This window comes from Dermacentor variabilis, chromosome 8 (genome assembly GCF_050947875.1).
Source record: "Dermacentor variabilis isolate Ectoservices chromosome 8, ASM5094787v1, whole genome shotgun sequence".
In the NCBI taxonomy this organism is placed as follows: Eukaryota; Metazoa; Arthropoda; class Arachnida; order Ixodida; family Ixodidae; genus Dermacentor; species Dermacentor variabilis.
The window spans coordinates 619,306-637,093 of NC_134575.1; the positions used below are offsets into that span (position 1 = coordinate 619,306).

The 17,788-nt window shown below is 47.6% G+C and overlaps 1 protein-coding gene and 1 long non-coding RNA gene across 2 annotated transcripts in view; one reads left to right on the forward strand and one right to left on the reverse strand.

Annotated features, from left to right (window-relative positions):
* Positions 1-17,788, reverse strand: part of LOC142589514 (sodium-independent sulfate anion transporter-like) — a 562,847-nt gene that overhangs the window by 500,299 nt on the left and 44,760 nt on the right. The window lies entirely within an intron of this gene.
* On the forward strand, positions 9,682-12,916 carry LOC142590850 (uncharacterized). Its single transcript, XR_012830238.1, has 3 exons — positions 9,682-9,762; positions 11,048-11,126; positions 12,753-12,916. It is a non-coding gene; the product is annotated as an uncharacterized LOC142590850 (long non-coding RNA).

Below are 17,788 nucleotides of genomic sequence, written 5' to 3' on the forward strand. Positions count from 1 at the left end.
ACTATAGTAATTGAAGCTCTTTTTCTTTTGCCTCCAGCCTCCAAGACGTTGCTCATATTTGATCACCCCTTTGGACTATCATCTCTGGACGTACAAGTCAACAGTGAATCTGCCACCATAGAGCCAGAATCCTCACAAGGTATGTTTCTGAACACTTCAACTAGAACCATGATTTGTTCATTTATTCGACTAACTCTTGTTTCACCATTTTTTGCTTGCATGTTTGTCATGGCTTCATGATTTCTCTTTTCAGGAAGAAGAACAAAAGAGAGATTATTGGTTTGCAAGCTGTCCACGCCAAGTCATAAGAAGCTCAACGGTCACCATAATGACAACAGGTCCTCTTGAACTACCTGCCTCACCATGAAATGTTTGCAAGTTTACCAGACAAAGGGCTGTGAGCCCTATCAGGAATGCAGCAGTCTACAGTTTTGTATCGTACCGAGCGGGAATGCTAAAATTTGACATACAAGCTTACTTGCTTTTAAGGGCGTTTTATGACAATCGGAGAAGTGACATGCTGAGTCCCAACTTGTTTCTTTTGCCGTCATTATAGCCATGACGACCAGAATAGAAACAATGTAGCAAGCCCCTACTTGTTAATGGACAAACTCTGTCATCTTCTATCTGCACATCAGATTGACGGGCATTATGACCAAGTATCACATGCTCCCTCATAGCGTTAATTTGTTACATAAAACTGCAAAGAATTTTAAAACTTTCAAAAGCGCTCAGTGCAATTTTATTTTGTGGAAATGATGCTTCATGTTGACTGAAACTCTGGCAGTCACTCTTCACTTTATTATTCTATTTTTCATTTAAAGTACGCTCAGGGCCATATGCCATAAAAGAGGGGAGTGGCTACAAAGCAGTAGAGTGAAACAAACTAACAAGAGCAGTGAGTTCTGGTAACGCAATGATTCTCCTGATTATACAATGTTAGCTGTTTTGCAAAAAAAGTTTGTTATCGGTGATGGCTGGAGGGAAGGTGGTTCCATCCCTGAGATGTACGGGGAATGAAAGATTGAAAGAAAGACTTCGTGTAACAAGAATCAATTCCTGATCGATGCGGTTTGAAATGTACTTGAAGCCGCGGTATGAAGTCGTCGCGAAGTGTGATGAAATAGCGAAACACGGGCGACTACGGCGGTTAGCTAGAGAAATAAGTGCTGGTTAGTTTCACAAAGGCTATACTCGCGGTACAGTTATAATTAAAAAGAATAAAACGAGCAGAGTTATTTTGTACTAGTTCAGTGAAGTAATAAGATTAATGCGACTGAGATGCCATATTGCAGATGCATATTCACGCTTCGAGCGTATTAGAGTCTTGTAAAAGTGCAGTTTTAAAGTAGACAGTGCTTTGAAAAAGTTGCACTGTAAGTACCCGAGCAGGTGAACAGCATTGGTAATGACGTACTCTATATTGGTCAAATTTAAGTTATTTGTGATGTGTACACCACTATATCTATAGGACGCGACGAAATCTAAGGGAACGTTGTTAAGATGGCAAGTGCTAGGATTAGAATTAGATCTGGATATTGCATTATTTTTCATTTGTTAACTACAAAAGGCCCATGTACAGTTTGCATGAAATCAGTAACTAGGCTTGCCCTGCACCGTAAGAGATAGCTAGAAAAGGCAACTACACAACAGGTCTCCTCTACACTTCTCAAATATGACAAACCAATAAAATAAATTTTTCTTTCTCTTCAAACAGCAGATGACATACCTGAAGACAGTGTGTTCACAAAAAGTTTGTGAATTATACTAGAAGTTTGACTTAACATTCAACCAATCAACAGTAGACGAGCAAGGGAAGCCTCAGCGTAGGAACTTGTCTTCGTCACTGCCCTCACAAATATGTTAGATTGTTGAAACGTTGGCTACAGGCTGAGGCTATCCTTGCTCACCTCTGTTACTCAATTGAAGTGTTCATCTCCGCGTAACCTTTTTGCATTGTTTGAACAAACAAACTGAGATTTCTTCTTTAGCATGAAACCGTAAATTGCATTTTCCAAAGATCCGTGAGCATTAATGGGGCATACTTATATGTTTATTTAGTGTCCTTGTTCATACACAATATTTGCAGAGGTCCTTGTAAGCACTGTAGTCTCCGTAACGTTCCTCGCCTTCCTACGAGTCCTCCACTTGTGTCAAAGCCTTTACTGCTGCACCTGAACGCTAAAAGTGCAGCAGAAATATCAAGAACAGACAATATGTAATCTAAAATTTAGCATAACGGGGTTTTCTACCCTCTACACGTCGTGCCTATCGCCAATGTGTTATGAAAACAATGCGACATTGCAGCTCGAGCTTACCTTACTGGCAGTACATCTTTGCCGAGCACTTCTTCTGTATCTTTTTTTTAAATCTAGCTGAAATCGTCGAAGGCAGACAATATACGTATAGCATGAAACACGTCAAACAGCACTGTACGCAATACAAGTACGAGTGCAGCCGAGCACAAATATCGTTGTCTGACGCTTCCTTTTCCTTGCTTTAGCAGTACGCCAAACACGATGAGAGACTTCGGTCTATTTCAGCTTTCAATTCTGTCAAATAGATTACTATCTGTCTTTCTGCATGTTGTAAACTCAGTGACTGACAAAATTAGCTCCACCTGACCTGTACGAAAATTGTGGGCATGTACTGCTTCCTTCACGATTGACAACGATGTAAGCTTACTTGTCTGACGTGTTTTTTTTTTTTGCCAGTTGAGCCCTCTCAGTCACCTGGTGATATAATAAAGGTATCTGTAGTCATTTCAGTGTACCGTACACACGAATACTGCCCCGAAAGCGGTAACAAAATGCCCAGAACCAGCGCACGAGAAGCACAACGAGCCCCACCAGCCGCTACCGTAGCGGCCATATTACGTAATGATGATGATGTTAGTTTTGATCTTGCCAGCGCCATCTCTCGGTCGCATACTTTAGTTCACAATGCCACCATTACTCTTATTTCCGTTGCACTGTGGAAGGCATAGAGTTTCCTACAAAAATTTTTGTAGGAAACTCTATGGTGGAAGGTACAGTTTCCCTTCTGTAAATTTATATAGGTATTCTGTGCCTCGACGCAAGTGCCGGGTATTTTACCGCGCGCGAGCAGTACGAAGTGTGCTTCATTGGTGTGTCTTTTCGACTTTTGTTCGGTTGACCATGGCTCAAGTACGTGTATACTAGGCAGAACTGTACAGTTGCATACTAAAATTTAGAGCAGTGCTTCTGACTACTATTTGTGGTACGTTTATTCGCCCTGCGGAGCGCTTATAGAAATGCCCTGAGGGCAACATTTTTGTAGTTCGTTTTTAGATATGTTTGTATCGCTTGGTTTCTAGCGCACCTCTTCAAGTGTCACAGCTATTTCTCATTTGCAATGCTTATCTCAAAGTCTCTGGCAGCATTATGCTTTTGGCACTTTCGTGGGGTGAAAAGCTGCCTGAGCAAGTTGCTTACCAACTTGTGCTTGTGTGGATATTCTTTTATACATTTTTTTAAATATAGCTAGAAAGTACTGACTGACTTTCTATCTTGAATCTCGTGGCCCCAGAAGCAGCTGCTGGCATTTACCACACTCTTTTGGTCATTCATTAGTACGTGATATTATCGCCTCCCACAAATCAGTTTTAATGTTTTAAATATAACTGTGGAATTGTGACTGCTAGTCATTTTCTGAGTGTTAACACCATTTCCTCATTACTTTTGTTTTAGTCAAGTTCAATTTTCAAGAATTCTTTATTGAAGTTCTTTTTTTTTTCGATCCACGTTTAACCTGTTTGTATACAGCTAGAACTTACAATGAATATTTTCGTAGGTGTGCCTGGCTGGGTGCTAATCATTCTTGCAATAAAGCTTTATCAATTGTATAAATAAAAATAACGTTCATATGACATTGTGAGTCTCACTTGTGTGCTTTACCTAATACTTACTGAACTCACTTTGTTTTCGTATAGCCATGGCAGGATTTGTATTAATTCACAAGGATCAAAATAGAGATCTACGATTTTGTGAGCCTTCACATTTTAATGGGCCTATGAGACTATATGAGACTATATATAAAAGTTGAGAGTCACTTTAGCATACACTAAAGAGGATGAAGGCGAAAGCCTGGGTGCTTACAAGACATTCATTAAATTACTTGTCATTCTCATTCGAATGCATTTCCTATTGTTTTCTCCCACTAAAGGTCGTGGGTTGGAGTGGCTTAATTAACTCTATCTTAATTAAACGTGCCCTAACTAATTTTGCCCTAATTAACACAAACGGTCGTCGGTACGACTGCCACCAAAGGTCGAAGGTTAGAGTGCCGTAATTAACTATCCTAATTAGTAGCCCATTATTAACATCGTCCTGTGGGATGTCATGTCTGCCGAAGGACGAATCCCAACATAAAAATGTAACGATTCTTTATTCGACTAACGATGGCAGCGGACGGGCATACCAACGCTACTTTCGTCCCAGCAGCGGAAGGTAGAAAAGCGGTCTTTCTCAGCCAGGCAGCCTGTTTTTATAGCCACCGTCGGTGACGCATACCTCGGGTGACGTGGCGGTGGCGCTATGTTTTATCAACCAAGCAGTTCCGCGTGCAGCTGTGTTATGCTGGGCCAGATGATAAGAAGACGGAGGGTGCGCAGAAATATGCGCGGAATGTGTCGCCATATCACCCCCGCTCCCCCCCCCCCCCCCCCCGCGGAGTGGAGAGCCGTCAGGGCTTGTAAAAATCTGGGCAGCGTACCCGACGTCCGCTGCGTGTAGTGACAGAAGCAGGCTGCGATGTCGGCGGTCGTGGATGGACGTCTGTGGATGCATTGGTATTCCCTGGTTCGGCGGAATCGGTGTAGGCCGGCTTCAGCCGGTCGATAGAGACGCGGACGGCGTTCCCTTTAATGCGCACGGTGAAGGTTTTGTCGTCGCGACGGAGAACTGGGTAGGGTCCGCTGTAAGGTGGCTGTAAAGGCCGGCGGACGGTGTCGTCGTGGAGAAAAGTGTGCGAGCACGTTGCCAGATCCTTGAAGACGAAGGGGGCGGTCTTACAGTGGTGAGCTGCAGGTGACGGGCGGAGGGCAGCGATGGTGCGTCGGAGCCGACTACACTCCGCGCAGAAATATGCGCGGAGTGTGTCGCCACAGTCCTAATTAACACAAAACGTCGTGGGTGGGCTCGACTCCCACCAAATGTCGAGGGCTCGAGTGTCTTAACCCCACCTTGATTAACTGTGCCTTAATTCACCTTAGTTAACAACAAATGTTGTGGTATCGAATGAGTTAATTAACTGTATCTTAATTAACTTTGCCTTAATTAATGCCAAAGGCAATGGGTTCGACTCTTGACTTTCACAATGTCAATTAGAATCCAACTTGGAGATATGGCCAGTTTGTCCATATCTCCATCCATGTTGGGTCGTGGGTTTGAGTGCCTTAACTTCACCTTAACTAACACGAAAGGTAGTGTGTTCACCTCTCAACAAAGGTTGAGGGTCCGACTCCTACCAAAAGTCTTAGGTTCTACTCTCGACCTTCACGGTGTCAAGTGGAATCCTGCCTGGAGATATGACTGATTCGCTCATATCTCTAAGTTGGTTCGACTCCCACAAAGGTCATGGGTTAGAGTGCTCTCATTAGCTATATCTTAATGAACTGTGCCTTAATTCGCTTCGCCATATTTAACACCATAGTTCGTGGGTTCGAGACCCAGTTTTCGTGCCCTAATGCCGGACAACGCATTCTTCTATCCATGAGCCATTTAAGGATTTCGCCCTATAAGAAAGACACGTCATGAGTGATGCAATCTATATTTTGACATTTACGTTTACATGTTAACAAAGCATTTCAAACAAGGTCACCAGCTACTTGCCGACCGTGGTGGTAACTATGGTATTAGTGTACCTCAGCAGATGTACCATTGAGGACAAATGAATTGCTAACAGCAGAGCGTGTGGCCGAAGTATAACTAAAGGTACAGCGCCTGTTGTCGGCCAGTCATTGTGCACGTGCATGGATATGTGGTTCTTGCGCAGAGTGAAGTGCTGCTCGCCCTACTACGATAAACGTCGCCCGCATTTTGTCCGAAAGTTGTTTTCTCGTCTATCCACGGCAATGCCATTCCCACCTGGTATCTTGCACTGTTATGGTGGCTAGCACAATCGCTGCATCTGTAGCATGATATACCTGGCATGCAGCCAATTTCGTAACGTCCGTTGCTTTGCTTTTGTTACCACCATCGAAGCTGCCAGTGTCTAATAGCAGTTTCAATAGCACCAAAAATGTATTGCACTCGAGAAGCAACAACAGTGCAAGGCACCTTAACAGTAATCTCAGATAGGAATGACACTGCAATAGCAGGGTGAGAATTCAAGCTTCAAACAAAATGCAGGTGACGTAATCGCACTAGGACAAGCAACCCCGTATTCCGCGTCAAAACCACATGCGCTTGCATGCGTACAATGATGGCTGGCAGACGCCACACACTGTGTTTTCAGTTATGATTAGGCCACACGCTCTGCTTTTCACATTTCATTTCTGTTCGAAATTACATCTACTGTGGCACTTGCAGGTATGCAGCTCATTATGCGTGAACATGAAAGCTCAAATAGACGTTCTATGAACCCGTGCCTCTAAAAGGAACATCTACTAGAGGTCATTTATGTCCAGCTGCAACATCCTTTCAACGTTACAACAAAGTGATCTGGATGGGACTTAGCTTATCCATAGTACGTATTTGTAATGTTGTTTGGAGAAATATAGACATCTATAGGACGCGTGCAATGTCTACAACATTATGCACTATGGATATCTATGGGACATAAATGGTTCACTGGATATACATTGCCTCGTATCGATGATGCACTTGACTGCCTACATGGGGCGAAATATTTTTGATCGCGAGAAGATTACGCCGGATGGACTTTTTCAATTCATAGTCATGCCCTTCGGGCTTTGCAATACCCCGACGATGTTCGCGAGAATGATAGACACCCTTCTCCGAGGCTTGAAGTGGAACATCTGTCTGTGTTATCTCGACGACGTAATCGTCTTTGCTGTAACCTTTCAAACACATATTGAGCATCTCGCGACTGTCCATGCTGTGTTTCGCGCTGCAACACTTCAGCTCAATTCGTCGAAGTGTCACTTCGGTCGTCGTGAAATAAACGTTCTCGGGCACCTTGTAAACGCCAATGGAATTCAGCTTGACCCGGGCAACGTTAGAGATGTGCAAGACTTTACTGTGCCACGATCATTTGAGGACGTTCGAAGCTTCATATATAGGCTTATTCTCGTACTTTCGTCACTTTATTCAAAATTTTGCTGACATTGCCCGCCCTCTCATCGACCTTTTAAAGAACGACGTCGCTTTCACGTGGGGCCAGCGGCTAGCCGAAGCCTTCACAGCACTCATCAGACTCTTGACGAACTCCCCAATTTTAGCCCATTTTGACCCTTCAGCACCCGCTGAAATCCGTATAGTTGCTAGTGGTCACGGCATTGGCGCTGTTCTCGCCCAGATTCAGCGTGGTCAAGAGTGCGTTATCTATTACGCAAGCCATCTTCTTTCCACGGCCGAGCGCAATTATTCTATCACGGAACGAAAGTGTCTAGCGCTGGTTTGGGCGATAGCGAAGTTCGCCCATATCTATTCGGTTTCCATTTCCGCGTAATTACCGACCGTCAGGCGCTCTACTGGCTCTCCTTGTTGAAGGACTCTATACAGGGCCACTTGGGTGTTGGGCATTGCGCTTGCAAAAGTACTCCTTCTCTGTAGTGCACAAATCCGGCCGTTTACACCAGGACGCCGGCTGCTCGTCCCGCCACCCTGTTGACGCACCAGAAGCCACAGACGTCGAATCCGACACTAGAGTTATGTCCATCTCAGGCTTCCTCAACATTGGCGATGAACAGTGCCGTGATGCCTTTCTGCGAACCATCATAGGTCGGTTAAGCTCGCCAACTCCTGTGTCTCTTCTCTATTTCCGAAGGAGTCATGTACAAACTCAACTTGCGCCCTGATGGTGCTGATCTACTGCTGGCCGTACCGGGGCACCTCCAACGCACCGTGCTTCAACAAATCCACGACGTGCCCACCACTGGGAATCTCGGTGTTACTCGCACCTTTGACCGAGTCCGGCGCCGTTTATCCTGGCCCGACATCTACCACTCCGTGCGCCGGTATGCGACTGCTTGCGCCCTGTGCCAACGCCGGAAGCCCTCTCCCATGGCTCCAGCTGGGCTTTTACAACCCATCGATATTCCCACGGAACCTTTCTTTCGCGTGGGACTCGACCTACTTGGCCCTTTCCCTTTCTCAACTAAGGGCAACAAATGGGTTGTGGTTGCAACCGATTACGCCATGCGCTTCGCCACTACGGGAGCTCTGCATACAAGTTGTGCCACTGACGTCGCGGATTTCCTCCTACACGCCATAATGCATCGCGGTGCTCCACGTAAGCTCCTCACGGATTGCGGAAGTTACATCTTGTCAAAGGTCATTGCTGATATCTTCCGCCTATGCTCTACTGAGCATCAAATAGCCACTGTTTACCATCCATGGTATCACAGAGCATCTGAACAGAACGCTTACCTACATCCTAGCTATGTACGTTTCTCCAGACCACCAGGATTGGGGCACCGCTCTGCCATATGTCGCTTTCGCGTACAATTCATCCCGCCATCACACTGCGGGTTACTCACCGTTTTATCTACTGTTTGGCCGTGATCCCGTTTTGCCCCTGAACACTGTACTTTCAAAAGTCACACAATCGCACACCGCTTATGACCGCGATACCATTTCTATGGCAGCACAAGCCCGTAAGATTGCCCGCGCTCGCCTCGCTGACTCCCAGGCTTCCCAGAAGCCCGTTACGATACGCACCATAGTGACGTGCAGTATTTACCTGGCTCTCCCGTGCTCCTGTGGTCACCACCTCGTCGTGTGGGCTTACCGGGAAAACTTCTGTGGATATATTCAGGTCCCCATCGAATCCAGCGACAGCTTTCGGATGTGACGTACGAGATTGCTCCCGAAGAGCCAGGCCCGTCATCCGTAAATCCAGGAACCGATGTTGTTCATGTCTCCTGTTTAAAGCCCTACGTGCGTGCCTTTGGCGGGCCATCATCGCTTGCGCCGGATCGGTGCTTCAACCGTGACAGCGTAGTGTCGCGATGATGATGATGATGTTTGAGGTTTAATGGCGCAAGGGCCAGGTATGGCCAAAGAGCGCCATGCTAGTGGTAATGAATATGTCGTGGTGTGATGGGCTCTGTGAATTTAATGTGACCTGGCTGTAAAGGGGCCTAAAAGAGTGTAAATTGCATAAAAATTACAGGTAATAAAATTATGGCAATGATTAATGACATGTACTATGATCACTGAAATGCATTAAAAAGAATGCTGCGTTATATAAAATATGCGAGATGCTAAAATTTGTCTAAGAGCACTACAGCCTCGCCAGAGCCCTTGAAACGCAAGGGCCGAGAGGCATGTGCTATGCGAAATAGCTTTCACAGCGGCATCCTCTAGAGAGAGGGGACGCTATGAACGTATAGGGCTAATTACATGTAACACAACATCTTTCAGGAAGTCTAGAACTGAGTTAGTGTCAAAGAGCGGTTCTGGGCCGAGTAACATTACAGGATGAAGGGGAATGTGCTGCCGGTATGCTAACTGAAAATGTTTCTTTCTGTCAGATTCGGCTTTCCGACACTCCAGGAGGACATGGAGGACGGTCAGCCTCTCCCCGCATCTCCCACAGGTTGGGGGCTCATTTCCAGTGAGTAAAAAATTGTGGGTGCCAAATGTGTGTCCTATTCTTAGACGGCACAATAGGACATCTGTTCGGCGTGATTTTGTTGCAGAAGGCCAGAACCCTAATTGTGGCTTTATTATGTGCAATTTATTATTTGTTTCCATGTCCCACGAGCGTTGCCAGTAGTTTCGCAGTTTTCTGCGCAAGTAGGGCCTCAGATCTGTGACAGCGACTGCTGCGGTAGGATTTACAGAATTCGATGCAATTGATGCGGCCATCTGGTCCGCCAGAACATTGCCTTCGATGCCCCTATGACCCGGCACCCAGCATATGATGACATGCTGGTTACATATATACGTTTTACATAGGACGGAATAAAGTTTATTAATTACCGGATTTTTGTGGTTACAGAATGACAGCAAGGCCTTCACAACACTTAGGGAGTCCGTATATATAATTGATTTCTCGAGTTTTGATTTCTTTATATACTTTACAGCCGACAACAGTGCGTAGGCCTCAGCCGTAAAGATGCTTGTTTCCGGATGCAGTACATCGGATTCCGAGAAGGATGGGCCGACGGCTGCATAGGACACCCCCACGCGTGACTTTGATGCGTCGGTGTAGAACTCCGTGCAGGAGTGTTTGTATTGGAGTTCCCGGAAATGCATTTGTATTTCAATCTCTGGAGCATGTTTTGTAACTTGCATGAAGGATGTATCGCATTCTATCATCTGCCACTCCCAAGGAGGTAGCAGCTTAGCTGGAGGCATTAGGCGATGTTTGAGGATTGGGACATCCATTTCAACACTAAGCTCCCTCACACACATCGAGAAAGGTTGTCTTACGGTGGGACGATTCCGGAAGAGTGTAGAATTTGTCATATCATTAGCGGTATTAAAACACGGATGTTGGGGATTAGAGTGCACTTTCAGAAAATATGTTTGGCTGATGTATGTTCTCTGCAGATGAAGTGACCACTCATTTGATTCTACATATAAACTTTCAATGGGACTTGTTCTGAAAGCGCCCGTGGCTAAGCGGATTCCTAGATGGTGGACCGGATCTAGCATCTTTAGCGCACTCGGGGTGGCAGAATGATAGATCACGGCACCATAATCTAGTCGTGACCGAATCAGGCTCTTATAGAGATTCATTAAGCACGTCCTGTCACTACCCCACGTAGTCTGCGATAGAAGTTTAATTAGGTTCATTGTTTTCAGACATTTTTCTTTAAGATGTTTAATGTGTGGGATGAAAGTGAGTCTATTGTCAAGTATAACACCTAGAAATTTGTGTTCTTTGTTTACAGGTATCTGTTGTCCACACAGTTCTAGGCAAGGATCCGGAACCAGGCCTCTCTTTCTTGTAAACAGAACACAAGAACTCTTGTGAGGATTGATTTTAAAGCCATTTTTCTCTGCCCACTGTGACACCTTGTTCAAACCATGCTGTACCTGTCTTTCACAGACTGTGAGGTTGCAGGATTTAAAACCTATTTGCATATCGTCTACGTAGACAGAATAGAAAATAGCTGGTGGTAAAGATGCACGAAGCATGTTCATCTTTACGACAAAGAGCATGCAGCTGAGTACGCCACCCTGGGGTACCCCAGTTTCCTGTATAAATGTACGCGACAGTGCAGGACCTATTTTCACTCGAAATGTACGGTTCTCTAGGTAGCTCTCTATAGTATTTAACATGTTGCCGCGGATACCTAGCGCGGAAAGATCGCGCAGGATTCCGTACCGCCAAGTTGTGTCGTACGCTTTTTCCATATCCAGAAATACAGATAAGAAAGATTGCTTGTGCACGAAGGCATCGCGAATGCTCGCTTCGATGCGCACAAGATGGTCAGTTGTAGATCGCCCTTCCCGAAAACCACATTGAAATGGGTCAAGCATTTTACTTGACTCTAGGAGACGCACGAGACGGCGATTGATCATTTTTTCAAATACCTTACAAAGGCAACTTGTCAGGGCTATCGGGCGGTAACTAGCCACTGAGGAAGGATCTTTGCCTTGTTTCAAAACCGGGATCACAATGGCTTCTTTCCATGCAGTCGGGAGATATCCCGCAGCCCAAATGGTGTTGAATATTGTGACTAGTGTAACTTGGGTGTCTTTATGTAAGTTCTTGATCATTTCATACATGATTCTGTCAGATCCCGGTGCAGAGCTCTTGCATGCGCTCAAGGCAGCTCTCAACTCGGCAATGCTAAAAGGACAGTTGTATGGTTCATTCTGTTGACATTTTCTCATAAGTGGCTTACATTCTTCTATTTGTTTATATTTCATAAAGGATTGCGAGTAATGGTTGGCACTTGACACGCTCTCAAAGTGCTCCCCAAGTGAGTCCGCCTGAGCTTGTAGGGTATCGCCTTCTGTGTTTACCAAAGGGAGTGCATATGCTTGTCGCCCTCTTATCCTATTCACCCTGTTCCAGGCTTTGGCCTCATCTCTGAACGAGTTAATACTCGATAGAAACTTCTGCCAACTTTCTCGTCTGGCCTGTCGGCGGGTTCGCCTGCCTTCGGATTTTGCTTTTTTAAAGTTGCTAAGATTCTCCGCAGTGGGAGAAGCGCGTAGCAACCCCCACGCCCTGTTCTGTTTTTTACGAGCGATCCTACAATCGTCGTTCCACCACGGGACACGCCGTTTGCAGGCCAAGCCTTTTACTTCTGATATGCATTTATATGCGACATCTATTATGAAGGCTGTAAAGAACTCGACTGCAGCATCAATTCCTAACGAAGACAGGTCAGCCCATGAGATACTTGTAAGAGATCGAAATTTATCCCAATCAGCTGTCTCAATCTTCCACCTAGGAGCGTGTGGTGGATATTCGTTGTCTTTAGGTGATCTTAGCAGTATAGGAAAGTGGTCGCTGCCGTAAGGGTTGTCGGTAACTTCCCATTCAAGTTCAGGCAGTACAGACGGGGAGACTATGGTAAGATCTATGGAAGAATAGGTTCTGTTTGCAAGAGAGTAATATGTGTGTTGCTTCTTATTCAACAGACACGCACCCGAAGAAAAAAGGAACTGTTCGAGAAGACGTCCTCGCGAATCTATACGAGGGTCGCCCCACAGGGAGTTATGTGCATTGAAGTCGCCAAGAACAACATAGGGTTCTGGCAATTCATCTATAAAGGTCTGAAATTCATGTTTGCTTAGTTTATAATGTGGAGGAATATAAAGCGAGCAAACAGTGATAAGTTTGTTTAGCAGAATAACTCGAACCGCCACTGCCTCAAGGGCCGTTCGTAGCTGTACACGTTGACAGGCTATGCTTTTTTGAATTATAATTGCAACACCGCCCGATGCGACAGCATCATCGCGATCTTTGCGAAAAGTAACATACTGTCGAAGAAAGTTTGTGTATTTTGATTTCAAGTGTGTTTCCTGTAAACACAACACTTTTGGATTGTGTTTACGGATGAGTTCTTGAACATCATCAAGATTCCTAAGTAGACCTCTGACATTCCATTGAATGATTTGTGTATCCATATTTTAAATTAAGTTGGTGCTGTATTTACGGAAACGGAAGGGATGTCTCAGATTACAGAGCCCTTTCGAGGCCCTGTAACCGGGGTTTTGCTCTTTTTGAAGCGTTCGAGGGAACCTCGCCGCTCCTTAGGCGCCTGGTGCGCCTTGAGGATAGGTGTAGTGTCCATTGCCTCTTGTGAGGCGCCGGACACGTGCTCTTGCGAGCGAGAAGTTTCCCGAGAGGGTCCCGCCTTGGAGGGCAAGACCCCTGCGCCCACCAGCCCGGAGGTCGATGGGGCTCCCTGGGGGATTTGGATGCGCCGGCCGTTGCCAGCGCTGGAAGGGACCTGGGAGGTTGAGGCAGCCTCGGCTGCGCCCACCTTCGGGGTCGACGGTCCCTTCTCCTCGGTTGACGGAGCAGCGCTAGCTGCAACCGCCGCGGGGGCAGATGGCGTAACTGCCGACTAACTGCTTGTGGGTCGGACAGCCGCCGGAGGCCGTTGTGACGCTGCCCCCTGACGCGCCACATCGGCAAAGGTTTTCTTGGGCAGGTATGATACCCGCCTTCGTGCCTCTTTGAACGATATATTCTCTTTTACTTTTATAGTTACAATTTCTTTTTCCTTCTTCCAGGAGGGGCACGACCGTGAGTACGCGGCGTGATCCCCGTTACAGTTTACACAGTGGAGAGAGTTATTACATGCTTCAGTGGCGTGTTCAAGGGCACTACATTTCGCACATGTTTGGCGGCCTCGGCAGCTCTGCGAGCTGTGGCCGAAACGCTGGCATTGGAACATCTCAAGGGATTTGGCACGTACGGTCTTACACGAAGCTTGATGTACCCGGCCTCGATTGACTCGGGCAGGACACTTGAATTGAAGGTGAGTATTATGTGTTTGGTCGCAATTTCTTTACCGTCTCGCCTCATCTTGATTCTTTTGACATTTATGACATTTTGTTCACTGAAGCCCTCCAACAGTTCAGCCTCAGTGAGCTCCAGCAAATCATCGTCGGAGACAACGCCGCGGGAGGTATTCATCGTGCGGTGCGGGGTTACTACTACTTGGGTCTCACCAAATGATACTAGTTTAGGCAGTTTCTCAAAGTGTTTCAGGTCGCGGAGCTCCAAGAGGAGGTCACCGCTAGCCATCCTCGACACCTTATATCCTGGGCCAAAAACTTCGGTAAGAGACTTAGACACAAGGAACGGGGAGATTGTTCGAACTTGTTTAGCTGGTTTTTCTGCGTGGATGACATGAAAACGAGGGAAATTGTGGACTTGGCGTCCGAAAAATTGAAAGACCTCTTCGGTGCGCCCTCGTTTCTGAGGGCGATCAGGGATTTTAGGAAAAGCGTTTTCCATAAGTACAGTTGGGTTTTCGGCCGCGATGCCGACCACCCACCATGGAGCCCAACAGGGGGACGTCACAGGAGCTCCTGCTATAGAAACCCTGCCAACGCCAGCCGTACATCGCTGCTATAACCAAATACAGCATAACCAAGGCTGGCCAGCTACACAAGGTTAACCCTTGCCGCCGGGAAACTAGGAAGTGAGGAGAAGTGATGCGAAGACAGGAAAGATGAAAAAGGCGAGAGAGAAAGACGAAGATTGGAGAGGAGGACAGGAAAAGGCGACTGCCGATTTCCCCCGGGTGGGTCAGTCCGAGGGTGCCGTCTATGTGAAGCCGAGGCCGAAGAGGTGTGTTGCCTCCGCCGGGGGGCCGTAACGGTCCAAACACCCAGCTTCGGCTCAACCCCCAGGATCCCCTTTTCCCCAGACACGGCTAAGCCACGCACGGCTACACGCGGGAGGGTCCAACCCTCGTGTGCTCGGGTACGTGGTGTCGCAACACACCAAACGCCTGCTGACGCAGACGCCCCTGCGGGGGTAGTGTCGCGAAGCAGAATAGGACATGCATACAAGAGACGATGACGAAGAAGTGTAGTTGTTGCTGGGACGCTCCGACCGCCATGTTCTAGTGTCAGCTGGTGAGTGAGTGAGTGAGTGAGTGAGTGAGTGAGTGAGTGAGTGAGTGAGTGAGTGAGTGAGTGAGTGAGTGAAGAAACTTTATTGCAGGTCCGGCGAGGACGCGAACTCCTCGCGCACCCGGCTTGTCCCACGTCGGGACCAGCAGGTCCACCGCCCCGGTCGTGGGCACGCCGGACAGCAAGGATTTGCTTATACAGAGCGGGGCTACGCAGAAGCGAGTCCCACTCCTCCTTGATGAAGTACGGGTATGTCGACCCGCACTCCCAGAGCATGCGCGCTAGAGTGGAGGTCTGCCTGCAGGACGGGCAGGCGTCGTAGCGATATACGTCGGGGTAAGCCTCGTGGAGAACGGACAGACACGGATATGTGCTGGTCTGTAGAAGTCTTAGCGAAACGGCTTGCGCCCTATTCAACTTGAAGTGAAGGGGTGGAAAGACCCTTCTAGACATGTAGAAGAATTTAATAACCTCGTTGTGAGTAGCGGGAGCGTCTCTGTGGCCATAGGGAGGAGGGGAGTCGGCGTTCCTTACAGAGGAAGCGCGGTCGGTGAGGTCACGCGCTGCCTCGTGAGCAGACTTATTGAGGTTCGGGGGAGCACCCTCGACCAACCCTACGTTAGCGGGAAACCATTGAATTGAACGATGTGTGAGAGCATATGAACTCGAGCCGCTAAGACGAGCAGCTTGCTTGGCGATGCAATCCTTCTGAAAAGACCTAACTGCCGTTTTGCAATCACTATAGATCTCGGGCTCACGACTATCTAGCAGGGCGAGGGCGATGCCGGCTTGCTCGGTGACTCCGGGGTCTGAAGAGCAAATGGAGGCGCTATAGGAAATCTTGCCGCTGGAGTCGACCACAACGACGGCAAAGGTCTTCCCGTCGCTGTACTCCGCGGCGTCAACGAAGCTCGCTCTAATGTCTTGTTGCTTGATCTGTTTGAGGATGGCTGCTGCTCTGGCCTTGCGTCTGCCCTCGTTGTGGACGGGATGAACGTTTCGGGGCACAGGGGCTACTTCGAACTTGTCTCGAATGCACCTAGGGATCGGGGTACTGACCATCGTGAATCCCGCAGGGTGGTAACCAAGCCCTTCGAGGATGCGTTTAACTGCCGCTGTGATGGTCAGGTGAGAAAGTTGCGCGCCTTCTTGGGATTCGGCAATATCCTCGGCAGTGTTATGTACTCCCAGCATCAGGATATCCTAGGTATGGGTCCTAATGGGTAGCCCGAGAGCCCTCTTGACTACTTCGCGGATGAGAGCGTTGAGCGTGTCTCGCTTCACTCTGAGTCAGTTGTGCATAGAAATCGTGTACGAGAGGTGGCATAGTACGAATATATATATATATATATATATATATATATATATATATATATAAATGAGAAGAAAGGGGGTTTACTGAGGGGCCCGATTTTTATTAGTCATATCATAAGAAGCCAATAAACACTGACACCAAGGACAACATAGGGGAAATTACTTGTGCTTAATAAATGAAATAAAGAAACGATAAATTCATGGAAATTAAAGTGGATGAAAAACAACTTGCCGCAGGTGGGAATCGAACCGACAACCTTCGCATTTCGCGTGCGATGCTCTACCAATTCAGCTACCGCGGCGCTGTTTCCCCATCCACTTTCTTGGGTAGTTATGTGTCCTAGTAGAACCCTGGGAGTGTTAGCCAGCGCCACCACTCACAGACCTTGGCGGCCAACATTGGCTTGACCAACGTCTGCTCAGTTAATCGACCTGACTACACTCCGTCCAGCACAGTGATACGCACCCGCAGCCTGAATGCCCCAACGCGGTATCGCAATCCGGCCGAATGGCGCACTCCAGATGACAAGCATATATGCTTCACTTGTGGCCGTATCGGCCATATTTCACGTCACTGCCGGTCTTCGCGGATTTCGACCCACTGGCCCTACCTCCCATCACACGGCCCTCATGCTGCTCCTCGGTTCCCCCCGCAAACGCAGCCAGTACATTTTGGCAACACTTCTCTGCCTACCCGCTCTAGCCACTCTCCTTCGCCACGTCGCCGCTTCTCCCGATCGCCCCCCTCTCGCCGATCACCGTCCCCTAGCTCCTTCCGGTGCGCCCTTCCGGAAAAACTAACGGGTGCAGCGCCTGGAGGTGATGCTGCCAAACCGACCCGACGCAGAAATGCTCTTCTGACCTTGCCCACACATCGGAACTTCATTAAAGCGAACGTGAATGGTGTACCTGTTACGGCTCTGATTGACACTGGCGCGCACATATCTGTGATGAATGCTCAGCTTCGGAATCGTCTCAAGAAAGTCCTTACTCCTGCCCCGTCGCCTGTGGTCCAAGTCGCCGACGGTGGAACACCAGCCGTTATTGGCATGTGTCCGGCTCGCGTGAGTGTCGCCGGACATCATACTTCTGTTTTATTTTACGTTCTAGGGCACTGCCCTCACGACCTCAGTCTCGGCCTTGACTTTCTGTCTACACATTCCGCTTTGATAGACTGTTCTGCTGGTGTCGCGCAACTCGCTCTACCTGCTGCTATTGACCCTCTCGATAGTGCTCCGATACGGCTATGTTCCACAGAGCATATTCGC